Genomic DNA, 23737 nt, shown 5'->3' with positions numbered 1-23737 from the left:
GAGACACAAATACAGATCAGTTTGGTAGCAAACTCGGAGATAGTCCCCAGATACTTTCATCTCCCAGTGTTCACACTTTGTGTAGGTTTCTCTCTCAGAGGTTGTGGTTAGTTTTGTGTGACCCATAGCATATGGCAGAAGTGACATTGTGTGACTTCTGGGACTCATAAGGGATTATAAGAAACTTTGTAGTTTTTGCTGTGATTTCTTACAAGGCTTTCTCTGGGTACCCTTGGGTCCCAAATTAAGAAATGTGATTACTTTGAGGCCACTACTCTGGAGACACCAGATGGAGAGGCCACATGAAGGGATCACACTACATAAAGAGAGATGCTCAGCAAGCGGCCAGCTTTTCCCACCGTCAGCAAACCTAATCATTAGAGTTGATGCCCCAGACATTGTGGAGCAGACACAAGTCTGCCTCCATGAGATCAACCCACATTGGAAATTCTGGAGCAAAATAAGTGTTGTTTATTAAGCCACTAAGATTTTGGAGTAATTTGATATACAACTGTAGATAATTAGAACAGAGACTGAGTGCATATTAGTTGTCTATTGCTGTGTAACAAATGACCCAAAAATCAGTAGCTTAAAACTACATCGTTTTATTACCTCAGTTTCTGTTGTGTTTAGAATCTGGTCGTGACTTATCTGGATCTTCCACTTCAAGGTCTCTCATTAGGCTGCATCAGGGTGTTGACCAGGATAATAGTTGTCTCAAGGGTCAGCTGGGAAGAATCTGCTTTTTAGCTTACTTACATGATTGTTGGCAAAATTCATCTTCTTAAAGAGTGTTAGATTAAGGAGTTAACTTCTCACTTGTTGTTGGCTAGTGGGCTCCTTCTATTCCTTGTCCCACCTGCCTTTCCATATAGTATCTCAAGTCAGAACAAGCAAGAAAGCAAGCAAGTGAGAGTGACAACAAGAGAGAAAAATTACCGGTAATACAGAAGTCACAATCTTTTGGAACCTAATCATGGAAATGACATCCCATTGCATTTTCTGTATTTTATTCATAAGAAGAATGCCAAAAATGTAGTTTTCACTCAAGAGGAGGGGATTACACAAAGACGGGAATACCAAGAAGCAAGGGTCATTGAAGACTGTCTTCAGGCTGCTGTAACATAATATCATAGACTGGGTGGATGGCTTACAAAGAAACAGATATTTATTTCTCACAGTTCTGGAGGCTGGAAGTCAGACATCAGGGTGCCAGCATGAGCATGTCTTGGTGAGGGCCTTCTTTCAGGTTGCAGACAGCTGTTTTCTCATCGTATCCTCACATGGTGGAAAGCTGAGAGAGAAAGCAGGCTTTCTTATGTCTTCTTATAGGGTCATTAGTTCCATCAATAAGGGTTCAATTCCTATGACCTAATTACTTCCTAATTGTCTCACTTTCTAATACCATCACATTAGAGGTTAAAATTTCAACATATAAATTGGAGAGAGCATGGATATTCAGTGTATAGCAAGGACCATTTTAGAAACATGCCTACCACAATGTTAAGTCCAAATACTTGTTGGAAACAATTCATCCTTTCATTTTATAGAAAATAATGAACAAAAATATTTTTTGAGAAAGAGAATTACCTCTACGTTTCACTCAGGATTCTAAAATGTAGGGATGTATAAGATAGGAAGGATAATTATTTTAGTCACTGACTCTCTGCTTGTCCATCTTTAAGTCTTGATAATAGTTCTTAATCAACAAAATCATATATTATGAATATTAAATGACAAACTGTAATTGCAAATATCTATAAGCACAACTGGTATATACGGGAATCTGATTTTGAGACTATGTTAAAAAATTTAGTTAAAGAGAAAATTATAATTCTGGTAGAAAATTTAAAAGTATAAAGAAGACATTAAAATCCATGCATTTCTCATGTATCTGTGAGCGTGGAAAATATTATCTGTAAATTCAGAGACAAAGAAGTAAGTTTTAGTTTTTCAGTTTTCAAAAGTCTTCCCCTTCCATCGTCTCCATTTGTGTCTTGTCGAAAATAACTTACTTAGAGGATGCTGTCTTTACTTCTCTGAATTTAACATTTGGCAAGGTGGTAATCATGCCTTAGAGGAATACTGAGCCAATACAGAAAAGAATGAAGCAAAATCAAATATTGGTTTTTCTAATATTTGAACAACCAGTGGTTGGACATTCAGGATACAAAAGTGTTGGATGAGAAAGTAAAACAATAAATCATCAACAACAATATAAACTGTAATGGAAAATGGACGGGTTATAGTAGAGAAAGAGTCTGAATGAAGTGATGTGAACACATATGTGGAAAAGAGTTCATTCTACTTGAGAAAATGAATAAAACTACCAGAAGATCCAAAATACAAACAAAAAGAAATACTGTATTCATGGAAGGTCTCATATTAATAATGCTAACAATTAATATTCACTTATTCTATAAATTGAATATGGTATCAATACAAATTTCATCCATTGTTTTCTTACTAGATAATTTTATATGAAAAATAAATAATATACAAGAGATTATTTGATTCATGGGGAAGTTTATTACTACTAGATATTAAAATGTTATCAAGCTAAAATAATTAAAACAGTGTAATGTTTTCAGGTGTATAGACCAATCAGTGAAATACCATATACGTTTAAGAAACATAACGAAATACATATGAGATTTTAAGTATATGGTAAATATGACATTTCATATTGGTGAGGAACTGATAGATTATTCAATAAATGTTGGAATATATGGGCACCTGGAAAAAAATGAAATTTAATCCATAGTTCACACCTAAATGAACTGCAGACTTAAACATGAAATATTAACACTAAAAAGATTGGTGAACTTTTAAAATATTTTTTTTTAGTATAACACAGTGTCCAGAGGTGAAGAAAAGTAAGAAAAAAACATGGATAAATTCCACTAAAAATTTTTCTGAAATTTATATTGGAAAAACACAGTAAATCCATAAGACAGTCTTGGGACTCTGGGAAACATTTGCTAATCATATCGCAGACAAATGGTTCTAAACCCTGTAAGATATAGGCCAAGAGTTCAGGAAGCAAGTAAGCAAAAGATGTGAACCAACAGTTCACAGGAGAGGAAATAGGACTCATGCTTAAACACAAAATCTATTCAACCTCACACATCATAAAAGGAATGTTAACTAAAATGACACAGAGTTTTCATAGTTACCTCTCAGACTGGCAGAGGTCAAAAAGGCTGATTGTATACTGTGGATTGCCACAATGTAGAGAAACAGGCCTTCTCATAATACACTAGGGGAAGTGTAATTTGGTACAAGCTGCATACAGAAAAATAATGGCAATCTTTATACAAGCCCTTTTCAAATTTACTAAAGGGAAAGCCTTGAAAAAATTCAGTAGAATCTGTGGAGATTCTGGTTGCACTTCATTCATCCCTTCAAATTACTTTTGTTGGAATTTTAAATAGTTTCAGTCAAATAGTTTCAGAAATGGTACGGATGGCACTGGTTCTTTCACGCATGAATTCACTTTGTAATAACCTCATCCTCTCCCAAAGCACCTTGTTCTGTGCATTTTAACTATTAAAATGCTGTTCCTCAAATTGAGGCCAACACTCCCAGCCTTCATTTCACACTCTGAAATTGCTGTAGATTTCAAATTCTACCAATTCACAATAATAATATAATGCTAGAAAAGAGATTATCAGTTATCTGTAATTTAATAAACAGCTTTTATTTTCAGTCTTCAATTCAGACAAACATGTCTTAACGTGACTTTTTCTTGTTGGAAAGTGGGTCTAATCAAAGTTCCCATCAGTCTAAGGAGAGATCGTTATTCCATCTCCCCTGTGTTGCTAGTGAGGGCACAGAGCTTATTGCCGTTTCAGGGCTTCTTCATACAAAGCACATGAAGAAACCTCTAAGAAATGGGAGGCTCAGTTTCACCTGAGGTTGGATAAGGGATTTGCCAAGGGCAATGCTTTAAATCAGAGTTTTTGCAGTTTAGCAAGATGTAGCTATGATGCTACCCTGGGAAGAAGCATATAATGAGCAAGTAGAAGTACCTCCTTTATGGCTACAGTTATCCTGGTGTCTTTGATGATGAGAACAAAGAGATGCAAATGTTAACTAGGGACAACCATCTGTCTATAAATGTTTCTGGCATCTGGGATCTTTTTCCTCAGTGTTAGTATCAAAGGGATAGGTTGAGCAAGAGCCGCACAACCTGTTGTCCCTCAGGTGTGCCTGTTCATCTGCTGAAGCAACCAGCCAGACATGCTTCAGAGAAAAATGGAAAACACAGAAAGTTGATTTTACTGGACTCCCATGGAGGTGGGGCATGAGGGTATATGCTCATATGCAGAAGACTGGCAGTTTATTTTCCCCACATGACACAGTTGAAAAACTGAAAATGCTGACTGATAAAATCATAAATAAGATCTATTAGCAAGCCATGCTGTCTTCCTAAACACATTTCTCTTCCTAAGGTCAATTGTTGAAGTAGGTCCTCATCATTAAATAACTGCCCAGTCTGGCTGTAAGAATGTCACAGGTAGGGTTGAAATAAGACAGTGAGCTCTTAATTTTTCCTTCTTGGAGCCTTGGATTTTAAGTCCCAATCATGAATGACATGCTCTTAGCAGATTTATTTATTGTCAAAGTATTTATTGTCAAAGAAAAATTGCATAGGACAGGATTAAACAGGAAAGGAAAACTTTATTCACAGCTATTGCAATATGGACATGCAATTCAACTACCCTCAAACAAAAAGTAGCAGAAGTTTGAGCACTAAGTGAGCTAGTGAAAAGTGCTGGAGGATGTTAGGGGGAGGTTGGTCAATGTGATGAGGCCACCTGTTATTTTTTTTAAACTTTTAATTTAGATACAGGGAATACATGTGCAGGTTGGTTATATGAGTGTATTGTGTGATGCTGAAGTTTGGCATATGAATAATCTTGACAACTAGAGAGTGAGCATACTACCCAATAGGTAGGTTTTCATCCCATCCTCCCCTTCTCCCTTCTAGTAGTCTGCAGTGTCTTTTCTTTCCACGTTTATATCCATGGGTGCTCAATGTTTAGCTCCCACTTACAAATGAGAGCATGAAGTAATTGGTTTTTGGTTCTTGTATCCACAACTGTGTCCATATTGTGATAAGGGATAGAATTTGAAGTAATTGGCTTTTGGTTCTTGTATCTACAACTGTGTCCATATTGTGATAAGGGATAGAATTTTGTCTTTTTTTTTTTTTTTTTTTTGAGACGGAGTCTCGCTCTGTCGCCCAGGCTGGAGCGCAGTGGCCGGATCTCAGCTCACTGCAAGCTCCGCCTCCCGGGTTTACGCCATTCTCCTGCCTCAGCCTCCCTAGTAGCTGGGACTACAGGCGCCCACCACTGCGCCCGGCTAGTTTTTTTGTATTTTTTTAGTAGAGACGGGGTTTCACCGTGTTAGCCAGGATGGTCTCGATCTCCTGACCTCGTGATCCGCCTGTCTCGGCCTCCCAAAGTGCTGGGATTACAGGCTTGAGCCACCGCGCCCGGCCAGAATTTTGTCTTTTATATGGCTGCATTATATTTTATGATGGATACATACCACATCCTCTTTAGCCAATCTACCAGTAATGGGCACCTAGGTTGATTCCATGTCTTTGCTATTATGAATAGCATGGTGAAGAATGTACAAGTACATGTTTCTTTTTGGTAGAATGATTATTCTCATTTGGGTATATATACAAAGTAATAGGATTGCTGGGTCAAATGGTAGGTTTGTTTTAAATTCTTTGTGAAATCTCCAAACTGCTTTCCACAGTGGTTGAACTAATTCACATTCCCACCAACAGTGTAAAAAGATTCCCTTTTCTCCTCAGCCTCACCAGCATCTTTTATTTTTATTTTTTGTTTTTACTTTTTGATAATTGCTGTTCCTTTTGGTGTGAGATGGCATCTCGCGATTTTGATGTCCATTTCTCTGATGATTAGTAATGATGAGCATTTTTTCATATGTTTGTTGGCAACTTGTATGACTTTTTTTTTGAGAAATGTCTATTCATGTCCTTTGCCTATTTTTTTTTTTTTTAACTTTTAATTTCAGGGGTACGTTTTGCAGGTTTGTTACATAGGTAAACGTGTGTCATGGGGGTTTGTTGTACAGATTATTTCATCACCCAGGTATTAAGTCTAGTACCCATTTTTTATTTTATCTGATACTCTCCCTCCTCCCACCCTCTACCCTCCAAGAGGCCCCGGTGTGTGTTGTCTCCCTCTATATGTCCATGTGTTCTCATCATTTAGCTCCCACTTATAAGTGAGAACATGTGGTATTTGGTTTTCTGTTCCTGGATTAGTTTGCTAAGCATAATGGCCTTCACCTCCATCCAGGTCCCTGCAAAGGACATAATCTTGTTCTTTTTTATGGCTGCATACTATTCCATGGTGTATGTGTACCAAATTTTCTTTATCCAGTCTACCATTGATGGGCATTTAGGTTGATTCTGTGTCTTTGCTATGGTGAATAGTGCAGCAATGAACATATGTATGCATTTGTCTTTATAATAGAATGATTTATATTCCTTTAAGTGTATACCCAGCAATGATGTTGCTGGGTTGAATGATATTTCTGCTTCTAGATCTTTAAGGAATTGCCACACTGTCTTCCACAATGGTTGAACTAATTTATACTACCACCAACAGTGGTATTTCTCTACAATCTCACCAGCAGCTGCTATTTTTTGAACTTTTAGTAATAGCCATTTTGACTGGTATGAGATGATATCTCATTGTAGTTTTGATTTGCATTTCTCTAGTGATCAGTGATGTTAAGCTTTTTATTCATATGATTGTTGGCCACATGTGTGACTTCTTTTGAAATGCATCTGTTCATGTCCTTTGCCCACTTTTTAATAAGGTTATCTTTTTCTTGTAAATGTGTTTACGTTCCTAATAGCTGCCGAAGAGTAGACTTTTGTCAGACGCATAGTTTGCAAACATTTTCTCCCATCCTGTAGACTGCTTACTCTGTTGATAGTTTCTTGTGCTATGCAGAAGCTGTTCAGTTTAATTAGATCTCATTTGTCATTTTTTGCTTTCATTGCAATTGCTTTTGGCATTTTCATCATTAAATCTTTGCCTGTGCGTATATCCTGAATGATATTACCTGGGTTGTATTTCAAGATTTTTACAGTTTTAAGTTTACCAAGAAAAGTTAAAAAATAGATCGTATAACATATTCATCTTTCTTATAATTACTTCTAGATCAAATTTAGGTTTCATCACTTCAATATTGTAAAAATAATACACTGATTTTTTTCACTTTTTGTATGATTTTATTTTTACATTTAGATTTCTGATCAATTTGCATTTACCAAGTATATGGTACAATGTGTGTGGTGTAAATCCAAATTTATCTTTTTTCTTAAATGACTATCTCTTTATTCTAATACAATTCCTTAAAATGTTCTCTTCCCCCACACTTAGTTTGAGATTATATTCTTTGTAATATTAAATTACCACACGTACTTTGGTCTGCTTCCATATTTTCTATTATATTTTCTTGGTCTGGGTTTCTGATAAAGTGACTGATGCACATTCAAGGTATTTGACTGTGTCTGTTGGATAGCTACTTTGCATATAAAATCACAGCAAGGGCAAAAACAGAACCAGTGATAGGAGAGCATATCCTCATCAGAGGACGTAAAAACCCCATGCTACCACCGTTCAATAGTGCTTACTTCTACTGCAGAGTGCAAAAGATCCCTCCACTCTTCTTAAGTTTGAAGTTTCTGGCCAAAGGCTCTAGATGCTGCCCTAGCAAGAGGCTTAATACTAGAATTGCTTTGCCATGGAAGTCTAGTCACTTGAAAAAGAGAAATATCATCCTTCATACACAATGCTTAATGGACCAACTAAAGGACATACCTAGAAGTCAAGGTTCTGTGGCTTTTCCCCATACCCTGAAAGAATATTTATAAATTGTTTATTTATTAAAATGGAAAAGATTAATTTACATAAATTAAATAATTGTTATTTATTTATGTTTATTTTTAGAAATGAGACCTCTGTCTGCCACCCAGGCTGGAGTGCAGTGGCACAGTCATAGTTTACTGCAGCCTCGAACTCCTAGACTCAAGCAAACATCTCACCTCAGCCTTCTTAGTAGCTAGGACTGCAGGCACATGTAGGCATGCTGAGATAATTTTTTAAGATTTCTGTAGAGATGAGGTCTCACTGTCTTGCCCTGGCTGTTTCTGAATGCCTGGCCTCAAGCGATCCTCTTGCCTTAGCTTCCCAAAGTTCTGGCATTACGGGTGTTAGCCACTATGCCTGCCCTATATTCAATTTTTTGATGCTGATTAATTCTATAATAAATACAAGCAATTCCATATTTTGTTGTGCTATAGTCATACAGAAACCAGTGAAATAATTGGAAAGCAAAGCGGGCTGCATATTTTCCAAGAGTCATAGAAATTGTATAAAATCATAGAGAAAATTTGGATCTCTGTTCTCAAAACCTGGGGGCAATGATTTATGTGGGAGAAACTATATCAATTACCAAATTTGAAGGAGTTGGTAAAATAGAGACAAAATAAAAAGATCAGAAGCTATGTGAATGAGAAACTCAAGAAAATTGACAAGGAATAAGGCAGAATGCAGGTGAGAGAGCAGGGGCAAAACTTGGTCAAGTGGAATTTCTCTAGTTATCGGGTCAGTTGGAGGGGAAGATGTAGAATTGGAACAGAGACATTCAGCCTTGGGTCTTATACTATTCTCAAGTATTCCTAGCATTCTACAGACCTTCATCATCTATATCCCCCGAAGTATAAGAAATATACCATTGACCATGATCCATCCTGCATTATCTCATTCTGGAAGATATTTTATAATAGCAGAGTCACCAAAGATCATTTTTTTGAATCTCTCTGCTGTCCCATTGAAAAAGTATCTAGCACTTCTTAAGTGTTACCATGCCAGGCAGGATGCCTCGTGTGGCACTGAGATAAGACCTCTTATCAACCCAGTCTTCTTTGTAGAAGTGGGTCTGGTAATGCTTATAATGGGCTGCAGTCAGAGCAGTCAGATGCAGAGGAAGCCTAGAAGACTTTGAAGGGCAGGCCAATGTCATGGCACTAAAGTAGGATAATGATAATCTCTCCTGTATGAGGAGAGGAGGGTCCGGAGTGACTCAGAAGAGACAAGTTTAGGCCTGAAAAGAGGAGATTACCTTTGGGTTCTGTCAGAAGCATGATTGTCAAGGGTCAGTGGAATGAGAGAGGAAGTGGAGCCAGCAGAAATCAAAGCAGTTGTGGAGATAAGCTGGTGGTTGTTTTCTGTACTATATTGGAGTATCTTTCTATGCTGTGCTGGGGAGCAAGAAGGACAAAGATGTTGGCACAGATGAATGAGAGATGCAATTTAATTGTAGGTACGACACACCCTGATCAAGAAAAACAGACCCCAGAACTAGCACCAGAGTAGAATTTGGAAGCTCAAATGTGTTTGGTTGTTGGATTATGGGGACATGAAGGGGGTCTTAGGGGAGGAGTAGTGGGAATAGGAGGGCCCTTGAAGTGCTCTGGATAGTAAGTAGCTCTTTACCAATTGTGTAGCAGTATTTCAGTATTTATTTGGTTACTGGTACAGCTCTACTAATACATAAGGAAGAATATTTATATACATGCTATATTGTGCTGACATGCTGTATTTATGAGTAAAAAGTACTGCAAAGGGGCTTGAGTATTGTTATATCCTTGTATGTCAAAAGATGTTGACTGTAGGCAAAATAGGTAAGCCATTTGATTAAAAATATTCCAGATCAAAGTTGGATTTTATTTTACAACAGCGAGAGCTTACAGTACCAAAATGTATAAGGTACTAGATATATGAATTGACAGAAAAGTTCTAGAAAAAAACTAGATTCATAGGTCGAGTTTGTGCAACACTTCATTTCTCAATGGTACTTGGAAACTCAAATCAACCACCATGGTGTCTTAGAGTTATCAATCACAAAAAGCATATGAGTATTCATATTCCACCCTTTACTATATTGCAATAGCAAATATTTATGTTAAACTGCTTATATGTCCACATTTTATCTGCTTTGATCCTCTTGAAACTATTGTGAGCTATTATTAAAATAAGAAAATAAGGGAGGTAACATTTATTTAAAACGTTATTACTATGGTGGGCAGTGTTGTAGGTGTGTTATATTGTCTGATTTTTATCATTGGAAGAACACACTAAGGTAGACATTTTACAGATGAGGCTATCCAAGGAGTTGAGGCTTCTCTGTAAATAAGTGGCAAAACCAGGTTTTATAATTTGCTTGTCTGAGTCTCTTTCTCTTACATTCCACCAAAACCTAGAATATTTAAGCATTTTAGTGGCCCATGAAAGCTAGCTAATTAAAGTGAATTCGACCTAGAATGTCTCAACTTCTTCACGATGTGCAGTAGTCACTGAAAAGTGGAAACTTTTAGGAATATCTCTATCTTTGGGGAAACTTGTTGGTATTTTGGGTTTATTTATTGTGAATTGTAAATATTCATTCTGTCATTCCCAAGAACAACCCTTAATAGATCATCTCTTTGCCTATAAACTGGAAGGAACATGCTTATAGTCATAAAGAATGCACTTGCACAGGCTGCCTATAAATCCTTGACTGATATGAGTCCTTATGACTTGAGTGGACATGAGGAACCACACGGAGAAATACTTCCACTGAAAGAGACACTGAGAACCTAACCAAAGTAACAATGTTGGTGCATGTACTACTGAGCATTTATTGTTGTCTTAGCATATAATATTCCTGCAGAAAGTGGAGAAAATGATTAATCCCCATGTAACATTAAATTGAAAAGAACACACGATATGGTATAGACTTATTTGAATTAATGTAAAACAGGCTTGGCCCTATACATAACTGATTATATTATCTCTAATTCTAAGGTTGTACATTTTGTGCTATTTATATTATCTCTAATTCTAAGGTTGTACATTTTGTGCTATTTAATCCAGTCACTACAAGTTGCATTCCAGAAAATTATGCAAAAATGTTGAGTAGTTACCTCTACATAAGAGCTGACAATCAATGATTTTCTTTGGGGTAGAGGAGATGCAATCTATTCAAGAAAATACGTCCTCCCCGTCAAGCTTTTAATTTATGTCTGGGGCATTCTCTCTCTCTCTCTCTCGTCTCTCAATTCTTAAATACTTTCCATTCTTTCACTTCGCTTTCTGAAGTGAAATTGACAGTGGCACAAAGTGGGAGCCTCCATTATCCTCAACCAAAGCCTCATGAATCTCTTTGCATTTCCTTACTGCTGGCTCATTTCACAAAAAGTTTACAGGATGTTCTAGGAAACATCATTCCTGCCACATTATGTTGCCCTGCTCAAGTTCTGTGGCCACACTTAAAAAATATCATTACCTCTCATGGAAGCAAATTCATAATAAGCCTCTTGCAATATACCTCAAGTCCATGACATGTTGGGACTGACATCTATTCATAGATCGAATATAAATAGGCAGCAATTTACACCCAATTAGATGTGAAGGTAAATCTTGGGTTGCAGGAAAATTTCCACTTGTTCAGTATGCAGAGTCTATGTGGTGACCGAGTAACTAATGTAGCTGCCATTTGTTAAGATTTTACCTTATTTAATTTCCACTCAGATACTCTTTAATTTGTGCAGAGCCTAGGGAATGACTTAAGACAGGGTAATTAATTGGAGCCTAGCATCTTTGAAAGGAAAAAAATAAGGACAAAACTGTTTACTTCTTTTCCCTTTTCTCAAAAATGTCTGGATAATGAGACTAGATCTTGCTACTTTACCTCTCCTCAAGTTGCAGTATTCTGATTACGTTAAAATAACCAAGGATGTGTCTTTTGTAACTAAGAAAATTTGATCCAAATAATAAGTTGCATCCATTGGCCACTGCTAAGAATAATATGTCTTTTCAACCTGGGCTGAGTAAAATGAAGAATGGGGGAAAAAAATGTAATGTTATAGGCAATTGGGGAACTTTGATCATATACAATCTAATCACTCCTGTTAAAAAAAAAATCTCATTGAAAATGAGAATGTTAAATTGACAAGCTTACACAGGACCTAATAGTGATTACTTCAGATGAATCAAAATTGCTGTGAATAATTGATTATTATGAGGATAAATCTAAAGAGTGTTTGAGAAAATTAATGCAATGAAAGCTGTTATTCAGCCTAAACAGAGTAAGGAAATATTTATCTAATCTGATAGATTTAGATAGAATCCCACTCTGTACATAGCTACTTAATCATATGAATTTCTAGATTTCGAAAAGTTAAAATGGAAAAAGAACTCAAATGGCACGGGACCTAATTCCATCTTGCCAAAGACATTTTGGAATCTCACAGAACAGTACTTTTCAAACTTTAAAGTGTATCCGAATTGCTTGGGGATCTTGTTGAACTGAAGATTCAGATTCAGTGGATCTGAAGTGAGGCATGAGATCTGCATTTCTAGTAACCTGTCTGGTGGTGCCAATGCTGCTCATTCTTGGACCAAGCATACTTTGAATATCAAAGTTGTAGAGCACTTGGGTCATGGGTACGTAAATTAATTGCTACTCTGGGGGAATAAGCTAGTTAATACTATGTACTAGTTTATACAATGCCTGATAACTGGTTGTGTAATAATATAGTCTCAATGAAATAGAGAATGATTTTAACAGTAGTGAAGTAGGGGATAGATGAGACTTCTCTTCTACCCCAAAGAAAACCATTGATTGTCAGCTATTATGCATAGGTAACTATTCAACATTTTACATAATTCTCTGGAATGCAACTTGTAGTGATTGGATTAAATAGCACAAAATATATTGCAGTAAAGTATTTGCCTTTACTACAAATAACAACAAAAACAACTCCTAACATGTATATAGTATTTTGCATTTTACAAAGTAATTTTACATAGTTGATGTCACTTGATTATCTCAACAACCCTGTGAATTAAGTCAATTAGGTATTATATTTTCATGTTCCAAATAAACTTCCAGAGAAGGACAGTTGAGTAATTTGCACAATTTTATACAATTACTCAATAAGAGAGCCACAACTCAGACCTATATCTTCTGGTCACAAATCCCATACTGTTTCTACAGACTAGCAGGGTGATTTTGTATAGATCCCATAACATCTCTTAACCTTTTCTCACCGATAGAATAAGTGATTCAGGTTCAATCAGACCAGCAGTTATCAGCTCTCATTGTGTAACCAAAATACCTGGGGAAAAAATAATATTAGTGACCAGCCGCATCCTAGAGCAATTGAACCAGAATATCCAGGATTGGGGTCAGGATATATATTTTAAAATATTTTAAGCTGATTCTGATGTACAGTGGAGACTGGGAACCATCAAATTGGATATCCACTAAGTTGTCTTTATGCACAGGAATTATACATAGCTCTGGAAATAGGTTATGTCTCTATCTTCTCCAGGAAAATCTTAGGCTCAATCAAATCTATTAAGTATGGATTAGTCTACCACTGACTTTGTTAAAAATGTTAAATTATGGTTTAGCAACCTTTTACTATTTCCTGTCTTGTTGCATAGGCTTTAAAAATTTCACTTAAAAAAGTAAAGACTTTAGTTTGCTTTGAATATCATGCTGTATGCAATATCAGTATTTCTGAATGTCCTTTTTGATTTCTGCATTTGGTACTGAATATTTAGAGTTCTGTTTGGGCTTTCCTTGGGGTTGGTATCTAAACCCTTTCGATTGTCTTCCAGACTGTCTCTCCTGTTTTGTACTGCGGCTACTGTCACTTCAGTCAGGATTTGGAAACAAAATATGCTTACATATATACTTTTTTGCCTAAGATTTCTGTATCAGAAACTGATTATGTAAACAGCTTGAAAATATTTTCTGCTAAGACTTAAAATTATAGTACTAAGTCCCCCGCAATGTGAGTTTTTAGAAAGTTCAGGTTGTTGGAAGCAGACAGTTTTGTCTTATACAGTCTATTTTACTTTACCATAGTTGGCATGAGCTCAAGACTACAGGATTAGTCAAGGGCTTACCCTAGTAAATTCCATCCTGTTGACCTTCTTTCAAAATTAAATAAGACAGAAAGAAAGTGAAGGCTTTGAACACTTGGGAGGACCCAAGGGGGATTTTTGTCTTCCTAGAGTTATACTAAAATATTTGACTACCTGCTGTCGAAGTGGGCTTTCAATGAAACCATCCCTTCTGGTAGCATTTTAATTCTGAGTAACATCATTGGGTCAGCAACGAGTCTCTGAGATTCTGTAAGAAGAGGTCAGTGTTCATGACAGATAGTGCAGCTTGTTTAATTTTGGTAGTGAAAATTCAATCACATATGTAATATCCTCAAATGGAACTTTCAATAAGATCTTGATTCTCAAACATTCTGACTTGGATTCTCTATAAATAAGCAGTTTATTCCGTAAGGAAATAAAAGTATCACTGCTCCAAAAAAGTCTACAATATGGAATTATTGGGGAAGTAAGTGTTAAACAATCTTTTGACAATGTATCATAAATACTGGTTCCTTGATGTTTAGCCTGACAATTTAGCCTTTCTTATATCATTCATGAGGTCTAGAGACACATCTCTCATTTGATTTTACTGTGAGATTTCCAGATCCTAAGGAGACTTATCTGATTATCATTACAAACACACTTTATGTATTTATTTTTGAGACAGAGTTTCATTCTGTCACCCAGGCTGGAGTGCAATGGTGTGATTTCGGCTCACTGCAGCCTCTGCCTCCTAAGCTCAAGCAATCCTCCTGCCTCAGCCTCCTAAGTAGCTGGGACTACAAGCATGCACCAACACACCCAGCTAATTTTTGTATGTTTTGTAGAGACTGGGTTTCACCATGTTGTCCATACTGGTCTCAAACTTCTGGACTCAAGCAATCTACCTGCCTTAGCCTCCCAAAGTGCTGGGATTACAGGCATGAGCTGCCATGCATGGCAAAACACACTCTTACTAATCACAAGTATAAAGGTCCTGTGGCACCCCACTACCTTTGCTAATTTCTGAATTTTCTTATTCATCAGACAGTGTCTTTAATAAAATTGCTCCTGTACCCCATGGACCTCACAGAAGATATATATATATATATATATATATATATATATATATTTTTGTTCTAGAGATTCCAGGTGTATTTCATTTGTCTCCCTCCCAGACAAACAGCTCTGCCCAAGACCAGTTATGCCTAGATTCCACAATATTTGGCTATCACTGTTCTGGGGAGATGGTTACTGTGTTCAGTACATATTAGAAATTTATCCTGCTACATTAACTCCTTTATTTGGATCTTGGAACTTTATTTCCTAGTAGGATATTTCTTTCAATATGTAGCTATTTCCATAGAGGGGACAGTATAGAGTTAACTGCTGACATAAATAATAAACCTTAGCAAATTGGTTGCTCTCATTGAGAATTGATGATATCTTATAAAATTTCTAAGAGGACTTGGTCATTAGCGTCAGAGCCAGTTATTCATATGTGAGCATTGTGTGTGACTTCCCAATTCAGTGTGTGCAGTAACTTTCTTTTTGATTTAAGAAAAATACTTTTTTTTGTAGTAAGCTTGAGGATACAAGTTTTAACTCTTCCTGTGTCACTCTGAAGAATGTACATACAATATTTCAGTATTAAATACAGTAGAAATTTAACTTTTTCTAAGGGAAAAATTCAGATAATGGAGTCTGATAATAGATGGTATAACATATTTGTTCAAATCTAAAAATATTTGCCTTTTTGTAAGGGTTTAAATCAGAGTACAGCGTAGGTCAAAACCATCTTTTGATTTCTATGTTACCTGATATGGTTTGGATCTGTGTTCCCATCCAAATATCATATTTAATTGTAATCCCCAGTGTCAGAGGTTAGGCCTGGTGGGAAGTGATTGGATCATTGCAAGTGCATCCTATATGAATGGTTTAATACCATCCCTTTGCTGCAGTTATCATGAAAGAGTTCTTATGAGACCTGATTGTTTAAAAGTGTGTAGCACTACCCGCTTCTTCCCTCTGCTCCAGCCATGTGAAGTTCTGGCTCCCTCTTTGCCTTTTGCTGATTGGCTCCTCAGAAGCCAAGCAGATGCCAGCATCATACTTCCTGTACAGCCTAGGGAACAGGGAGCCAATTAAACCTCTTTTCTTTCTAAATTACCCAGTCTCTGATATTTCTTTATACCAATGTGAGAACAGACTAATACAGATAATTGGTCCTGAAGAGTGGGGCATTGCTATAAAGATACCTGGCACTGTGGAAGCAACTTTGGAACTGGGTAATTGGTAGAGTTTGGAAGAGTGTGAATGGCTCAGAAGAAGACAGGAAGATAAGGAAAAATATGGAACTTCCCTGATACTGTTGAATGGTTGTGACCCAAATGGTTATAGTGATATGGATAAAGATGATCATGGTGATGAGGTCTCAGATGGAGATGAGGATCTTACTGGGAACTGGAACAAAGGTCACTTTTGTTATACTTTAGCAAAGAACCTGGGTGCATTGTGCCCCTGCCTTAGGGATCTGTGAAACTTTGAACTTGAGAGTCATAATTTAGGGTATCTTGCAGAAGAAATTTCTAAGCAACAAGGTGTTCAAGATGTGCCTGGCTGCTTCTAAAAATCCATGCTTATATATGTGAACGAAGAAATGACATAAAACTAGAACTTATAAGGAAAGCAGAGTGCAAAAGTTTGGAAAATTTGCAGCCTGGCCATGTGGTATAAAAGAAAATTCCATTTTCAGGGGAGGAATTCAAACGGTGCAGAGTAAATAGGAGCCAAGTACTAATACCAAGAAAATGGGACAAAGGCCTGGAAGGCATTTCAGAGACCTTTAAGGCAGCCCCTCTCATCACAGGCACAGAGACCTAGGAGAGAAGAATGGTTTCATGGGCCAGGCCCTGGGCCCCACTAGCCTGCATAGCCTCAGGACACCAGGACACCACTCTCTGCATCCTGGCCACTCCAGCTCCTGCTATGGTTCAAAGCTGCCCAGGTACAGTTTGGGCCACTGCTTCAGAGGGTGCAAGTTGTAAGCCTTGGTGCCTTGCAAGTAGTGTTAAGTCTGGAAGATAAACAGAGTGCAAGAGTTGAGGCTTGGGAGCCTCTGCCTAGATTTCAAAGGATGTACAAAAAAGCTTGTACGTCCAGGCAGAAACTGCTGTAGGAGCAGAGCCCTCATGAAGAACCTCAGCTACAGCAGTGCAGAGAGGAAATGTGAGGTCCTCTGGACCCTGGAATGGTAGATTCGCTGGCAACTCTCACCTTGTGCCTAGAAAAGCCACAAACATTCAATGCCAGCCCTTGAGAGCAGCTGTGGGGACTGAACTCTGCAAAGTCACAGGTGCAAATTTGCCCAGAGCCTTGGGAGTCCACCCGTTGCATCAGTATACCCTGGATATGGGACATTGAATCCAAGGAGATGATTTGGAGCTTTGAGATGTAATGACTTCCCTGCTGGGTTTCAGACTTGCATGAGGTCTGCAGACCCTTTCTTTTGGCTAATTTCTCCCTTTTGGAATGATAATATTTTCTCAGTGCCTATACGTCCATTGTATTTTTGGAGTATCCAACTTGTCTTTGATTTTACAGGTTTCTAGGTGGAATGGACCAGCCTTGTCTCAGATGAGACTTTGAACTTTGGGCATTTGAGTTAATGCTAGAATGAGTGAGATAAGACTTTGGCGGACTGTTGGTAAACCATGATTGTATTTTGCATTGTGAGAAGGGCATGAGATTTGGGAGGGGCCAGGGGTGGAATTACATGGTTTGGATTTGTGTTTCTATCCAAATCTCATGTTCAGTTGAAATCACCAATGTTGGAGGTGGAACTTTGTTGGGAAGTGATTGGATCATGGGGGTGCATTTTTCATGAATGGTTTAGCAACATCCTTTTGATGCTCTTCTCTTGACAGAGTTCTCACAAGAGGCATGGTTTTTAAAAGTTTGTAGCACCCACCCCCTCGCTCTCCCTTCCTCCTGCTCCAGCCATGTGAAATGCTGGCCCAGGTTTGCCTTGATTCTAGTAAACAATTGGAGAGCTGCCTGTCCAGAACTGGGGAGGTCCCACAGGGAGAATCCTGTCAGTGTGGGATTGGGTGGGGGTTCAAGCCCAGGGGACTTGTGGAATGTTCCCCTTTGCCTTTCACCATGATTGTAATTTTCCTGAGGGCTCCTCAAAAGCCAAGAAAATGCCAACATCATGCTTTCTGTACAGCCTGTGGAACCATAAGCCAGTGAAACAGATTTTCTTTATGTATTACTCAATCTCAGGTATTTCTTTACAGCAATGTGAAAACAGACTAATACAGTGTCAGAGTTAAATACATGATAGGAGAACGAGGTAAAAAGATACGGGCTAGTTGTGCCAGTGTATACTTTCTGTCCTTCCAGCTTCATTCTCCAGCCATATCCCTTTTGTATTTTGCTTCAGAGGTCTGAGCTTTATAGACTACATAGAGGGATGTCCCCTTACTTTCTGGCTTCTGACAGAGTTTGGCTAATAAGAAGCCCTGGCAAGCCATCAGAGGGAGAGAAGCAGAAGGTAGGATATGTCCCCTGGCTTTCTACCTGGAAGTTTGCATGCATCAGGCTAGCTGAGTTTTTCCAGGAAATGTCACTGCTTCTACCAGGATAATCTTCTCTACAGGACTCTCTCCAACCTGATGCTAGGTACTTCCTATCCCTTGTTCCTTTAGGTCTTGGGGAGTTAGCAGCTTTGCAGTTAATAGCCTCATGGCTCTCATTCCTTGTAATTTTCTTGCAAATGTGACTGTGCTACCTCTTGCAGAAACCCAGCATGATTTACTTCTGTTAACATACTATTCGCTTGAATAAATGGGATTATCTTAACTTTATGTTTGAGGTAAAGGAGACTATTAACTACACATGATTTCCAACATTTAAGAAACCTGGACATAAAAGCAATGAGTAATATAAGTGGTCAGTAATAGCGAGAGGTGAGAAATTATATACTTGTAACATTCAAAGCTGATATTCAGTTGATATGCATTCATACATCCATATGGTTGATCATAACTGCCTTCCATTCTGATTGGCATGGAATCTATTGAGAAATATTTTGAATATAACCATGGTTAAATTGATACATATTACTCATGTGCCTTAAGCCCAGGTTTGCCTCAGTTCTAGTACACAGTTGTGACTGTACTACTTCCTGCAGGAACCCAGCATGATTCACTTGAGCTACCTGTCCAGAATGGGGGAGGTCCTACAGGGAATATCCTGACAGTGTGGGCAGGCTGGCTGGGGGTTCATGCCCAGGGCACTTGTGAAATGTACCTCCTGCAGCTTAGTGCTGCTGAACAGCTACTCTGATTTGACATCTCTTTTGGCCAGGTTGAGAGCAGAGTTTCCAGGGCTGGGGGTGCTAGTCTTATCTTTCCCCTTTGTTTCTGGCTGTCCTCAGGGATATTTTTCCCTTTGGTTGCTTGTGATACTTCCTGTGGGTTGAGGCAGAGACAAGTCTCCTTCCAGGAAACCTAAGATGTTGGAGAAGCTGGTTGTCTACCTTCAGCTCACGTTTTCCAGTGTAGAAACGATGAGTCAGGAAGACATTTTCAGAGTGCTTAACCCCCAGAATATCAGAAGGTTGTGGGGAGGTGCATCATGGATGTGGAAATTCAATTCTCTTATTATCTGCTCAGAATTTTTTTACTTCTATGTGTGTGGGAGCTGTCGCCTTCTCATATTCAAGTTCTAAGCTATTGCTTGTGATGATCTTGGTGCTGTATATTTGTTTTTTGTTTTCTGTGGAGCAAGAGTGAAGTTAGCACTGCCATTTTGAAACCAGCAACTCCTTAAAATCCATATTATTGAAATTTTAATGTAATGCTTTTCTTTTAATTCATAGCATTCGTGGAGTATATTTCAAATTAACTTTGAAGATTTATCATATTCAAATCAACCAGACTCAACTTGTTCAACACCCCCCTGAAACAGTCCATTTACAAATACAGTTGACCCTTGAACAGCAGTGGTTTTAACTGAAGGATCCACTTACATGTAGATTTTCTCTTGCCTCTGCCACCCCTGAGATAGAAAGACCAACCCTTCCTCCACTTCCTCCTCTGCCTATTCAATGTGAAGCTAATGAGAATGAAGGTCTTAATGTCGATCCACTTCCACTTAATGAACAGTGAATATATTTTCCTTTCCCTACATTTTTCTCAACAACATTTTTTACCTCATTTTATTGGAAGAATATAGTATTATAATACAGGTAATATACAAAATATGTGTGAATTGACTATGTTATGAGTAAGGCATCTGGTCAACGGTAGGCTATTAGTAATTAACATTTTGCAGAGCCAAAAGTTACACATAAACTTTGGTGCCACTAATCCCAGGTAAGGACCCAGTTTTTCAAGGGTCAACTTCATTCTATATGTGAAAATGTGGCACATAGACACTGTGGAATATTATGGAGCCATAAAAAAGGATGAGTTCATGTCCTTCGCAGGGAAATGGATGATGCTGGAAACCATCATTCTCAGCAAACTAATACAAGAACAGAAAACTAAACACCGCATATTCTTACTTATAAGTGGGAGTTGAACAATGAGAACATGTGGACACAGGGAGGGGAACATCCCTCACCTGGGCCTGTCAGGGAGTGAGGGAATAGGGAAGGGAGAGCATTAGGAGAAATACCTAATGTAGATGACGGGTTGATGAGTGCAGCAAACCACCATGGCACATTTATATACTTATGTAACAATCCTGCACATTCTGCACGTGTATCCCAGAACTTAATGTATAATAAAAAAAAAAAAAAGGAAAATTACAAGAAAGAAAAAGAACCCATAGTCATGGCTTTGGCATGAAGCCTACTATAACTTGTTATGGAACAATTTCTATGCAGTAGGCAGTTATCATGTTTCTTATTTAATTATTCACTCAGCATATTTATGGTGTGTTGTTATATCCTAGGTTTTCAGATAAGGAAAATAGAACTTGTTTTTCCATCTATTTAGATTTAGTAACTTGTTTTGTTTTAGTAACCAAAGCAAAACCACTTAATTAGCATCAAAATGGGCTTTAGGGTTTTTCTAACTCCAACTCCCATGCTTTCAACTATTAGAATTAACTGCTTCCCAGAACCTTTCTGTAGCTTAAAGAAAATCTTATGGTTCTGTACAATGGTGTTCAAAATCTTTTTGATGATTAATAATTAAAGTAGGAGGGATTACTTGTAATTGTATTAGTGTATGCCTGTTTCTCTGCAGTGTTTGCATATTGGCTCAAAATATTTTCCAAATGCATATTAAATATGAGATATGGAGCAGAGTAGTCTAAGCATGACTGAAGGGGTGGTTGTAGGCATGTACAGAAAAGTTTTAGGTGAGGGGAAACATAATGAAATAATTGACAGGATTATATAATTAAATATCTAGATTTGAAAGAGCAATTAGATATTATTTGGGCCAGTCGCTTACTTTATGTAATAATCCATATAATAATAAAATGGAAACCTGGATAAATTGAGTGGCTTCCCAGTGGACATTGTGGAAAATCCTGGAAATCCTCAATATCTGAGGGCAGTTAATAAGAAAAATCTTCCTACCAGGATTCCATTACAACAAAACTGAATATATTTTAGACTTGACGAAAAATTATTGAGCTTTTATCTTTAACATGTGAGAATAAATATCACAAAATCAAGTTGAAATTTGGATTCTAAATGAGGCTATGAGATAATGTTTAAAATGAAAAAATGAAGTGCTCTTATTTTTAACTTTTATAGCTTTATTACAAAGTCATTAATTTTGTTAAAGTATTTAAGAGTCTTACAAAAATTTATTTGATATTAGTGATTTCTCTTTTGAAGTACCTACTATGTCCTCATTGATATCAATTTTTTTCTTCGATTGTTAAGTGATAGAGTTCTACCAGGTTTGAATTTTTTATTAAATTTGTGATTAAGCAAACTCAACAATCATATACAACATTCTACTCAGAGATTTTATAACATTCCACACCTTTGTAAGATTTAACATTTCACTCTGAAATTCATTTGACTCATATCTGCATTATATAGCTAAATATAGGAGAGACTGACCTGCAGAAATGAGGCCATGTATGGAAGATACTATCTATTGTTCCCTGTGGAGCAACATGTAAGGAGAGACTAGTTTTAAAACTGATCAGTCATTACTCATTGTTTTTATGTATAACGTTTGTTTCCATGCACAATTTTTTTACTGTAAGAACTTGAAAACATTTTCTTGGATAATAAGAATTCCTTTACATATGTATATGTTATCAATCGAATAATTTTACAAATACTTGTTGAACACTTCCTATTTGATATATAAAGATCAAGTTTGTGTGTGTGTATGTGTGTATGTATATGCATGTTTGACATGAAGGTCTTTGTATATCAAAATATCTATTAAAATGGAACCTTCAGAAAATGTTAAATCTTTGAAAACCAAACATAAATTTTCAAAATTGTTGTCAGTGTATAGCAATATCTCTGAATTTTATCTCTGTATTTCTATTCCTCAGTTTAGTTAATGAGCAAGCACTTCCTATTTTTATAGCTATTGCTATTGATTTTGTAAATATACTAGTTGTAATATTAAAATAAGATTATTAATGTTGGTAGTGCGTAATACTTAGCCTTTTGTTTTGCTTAATTTTATAATAGACATATAAGGACATTTAAATATCTCTGATGCTACTAGCAGAAGTAGCTCTATTATGTAGTAGTTTCCTTCTCTTGTCCTCCACCTAAGCTCAGTGAAAAAGAAAAATAAAATCTTTCGAAATAACATGAGCACTTCCTCATGATCTATAGAATGACGCTCACTAAACGAAAAAGTAGATGTCATATCTTTCATTTCCTTTAAAGATAACAAAGTAAATTTCTAAATAGCCGAATATCAAAATGTTCTAAAGGGTTCATTGTTTCCTTTCTTCTCCACGGCCTGCTTCAAGGATAAAGATATATACGCCTATATGTGTGTTTGTGCGTATGTGCCCACACATATATACACTTGTATAATACAAAGACAATAAACGTGTATTTAAATTTTCCTGACTTCTAAGCCCATTGTTTTAAAAAATAAAAGCTATTTTTAACATACATGTGATTGTGAAGGAGCATTTTAGATGAAAATGTGTATCAATCTAGATTATTATTTGAACTCTAAGCATTATGTTGCTCATTGCCTTATTTTTCATATATATTCATTCACCAAAGCAGAGCTGGTCTTAAAGCATGTCCATTTCATTTTCATTGGAACAAGTTTTCTTCTTCTCATTCCTGCCAGCTCTTAAGGAATTCAGAAAGCAGGTTTCATATTCTGAGCAGTAGCTCATAAGTGTAGGAAGAGAAGGAAGTCAGTTTTTTCCAGGGCTTTGGTCAGCTTCCTAGAGGGCTCTTAATTATGCATCTTGACTTTGGTAATTGAGTATTATATCCATTTCTCAGCCACTTTATCATAAAGAAGGGTGCCTAAGAAAATGTAGCACAGCATCTGTCTATTGAATACCATTACTAACTCTTTAAAATAATCTCATATCGTTAAATAATAAGAGAAAAACCAGACAGTTCAGCTCTGCTTTCTATTTTTGTATGGTAATTTCTGAGTTTTAGACCTGTTCCATCTATATTAATGGAATTAGCATGTGGGAACCTGGATTTTTCTATCAGGACTTAGGTGGTCCCTTATCTGCAATAAAAGGATATATATATATAATTATATATAACATATATATTA

Source organism: Colobus angolensis, unplaced genomic scaffold, assembly GCF_000951035.1.
Source record: "Colobus angolensis palliatus isolate OR3802 unplaced genomic scaffold, Cang.pa_1.0 Scaffold152, whole genome shotgun sequence".
Taxonomy (NCBI): Eukaryota; Metazoa; Chordata; class Mammalia; order Primates; family Cercopithecidae; genus Colobus; species Colobus angolensis.
The sequence above is the reverse complement of the archived record's forward strand: the minus strand, read 5'-3'. Positions refer to the sequence as shown.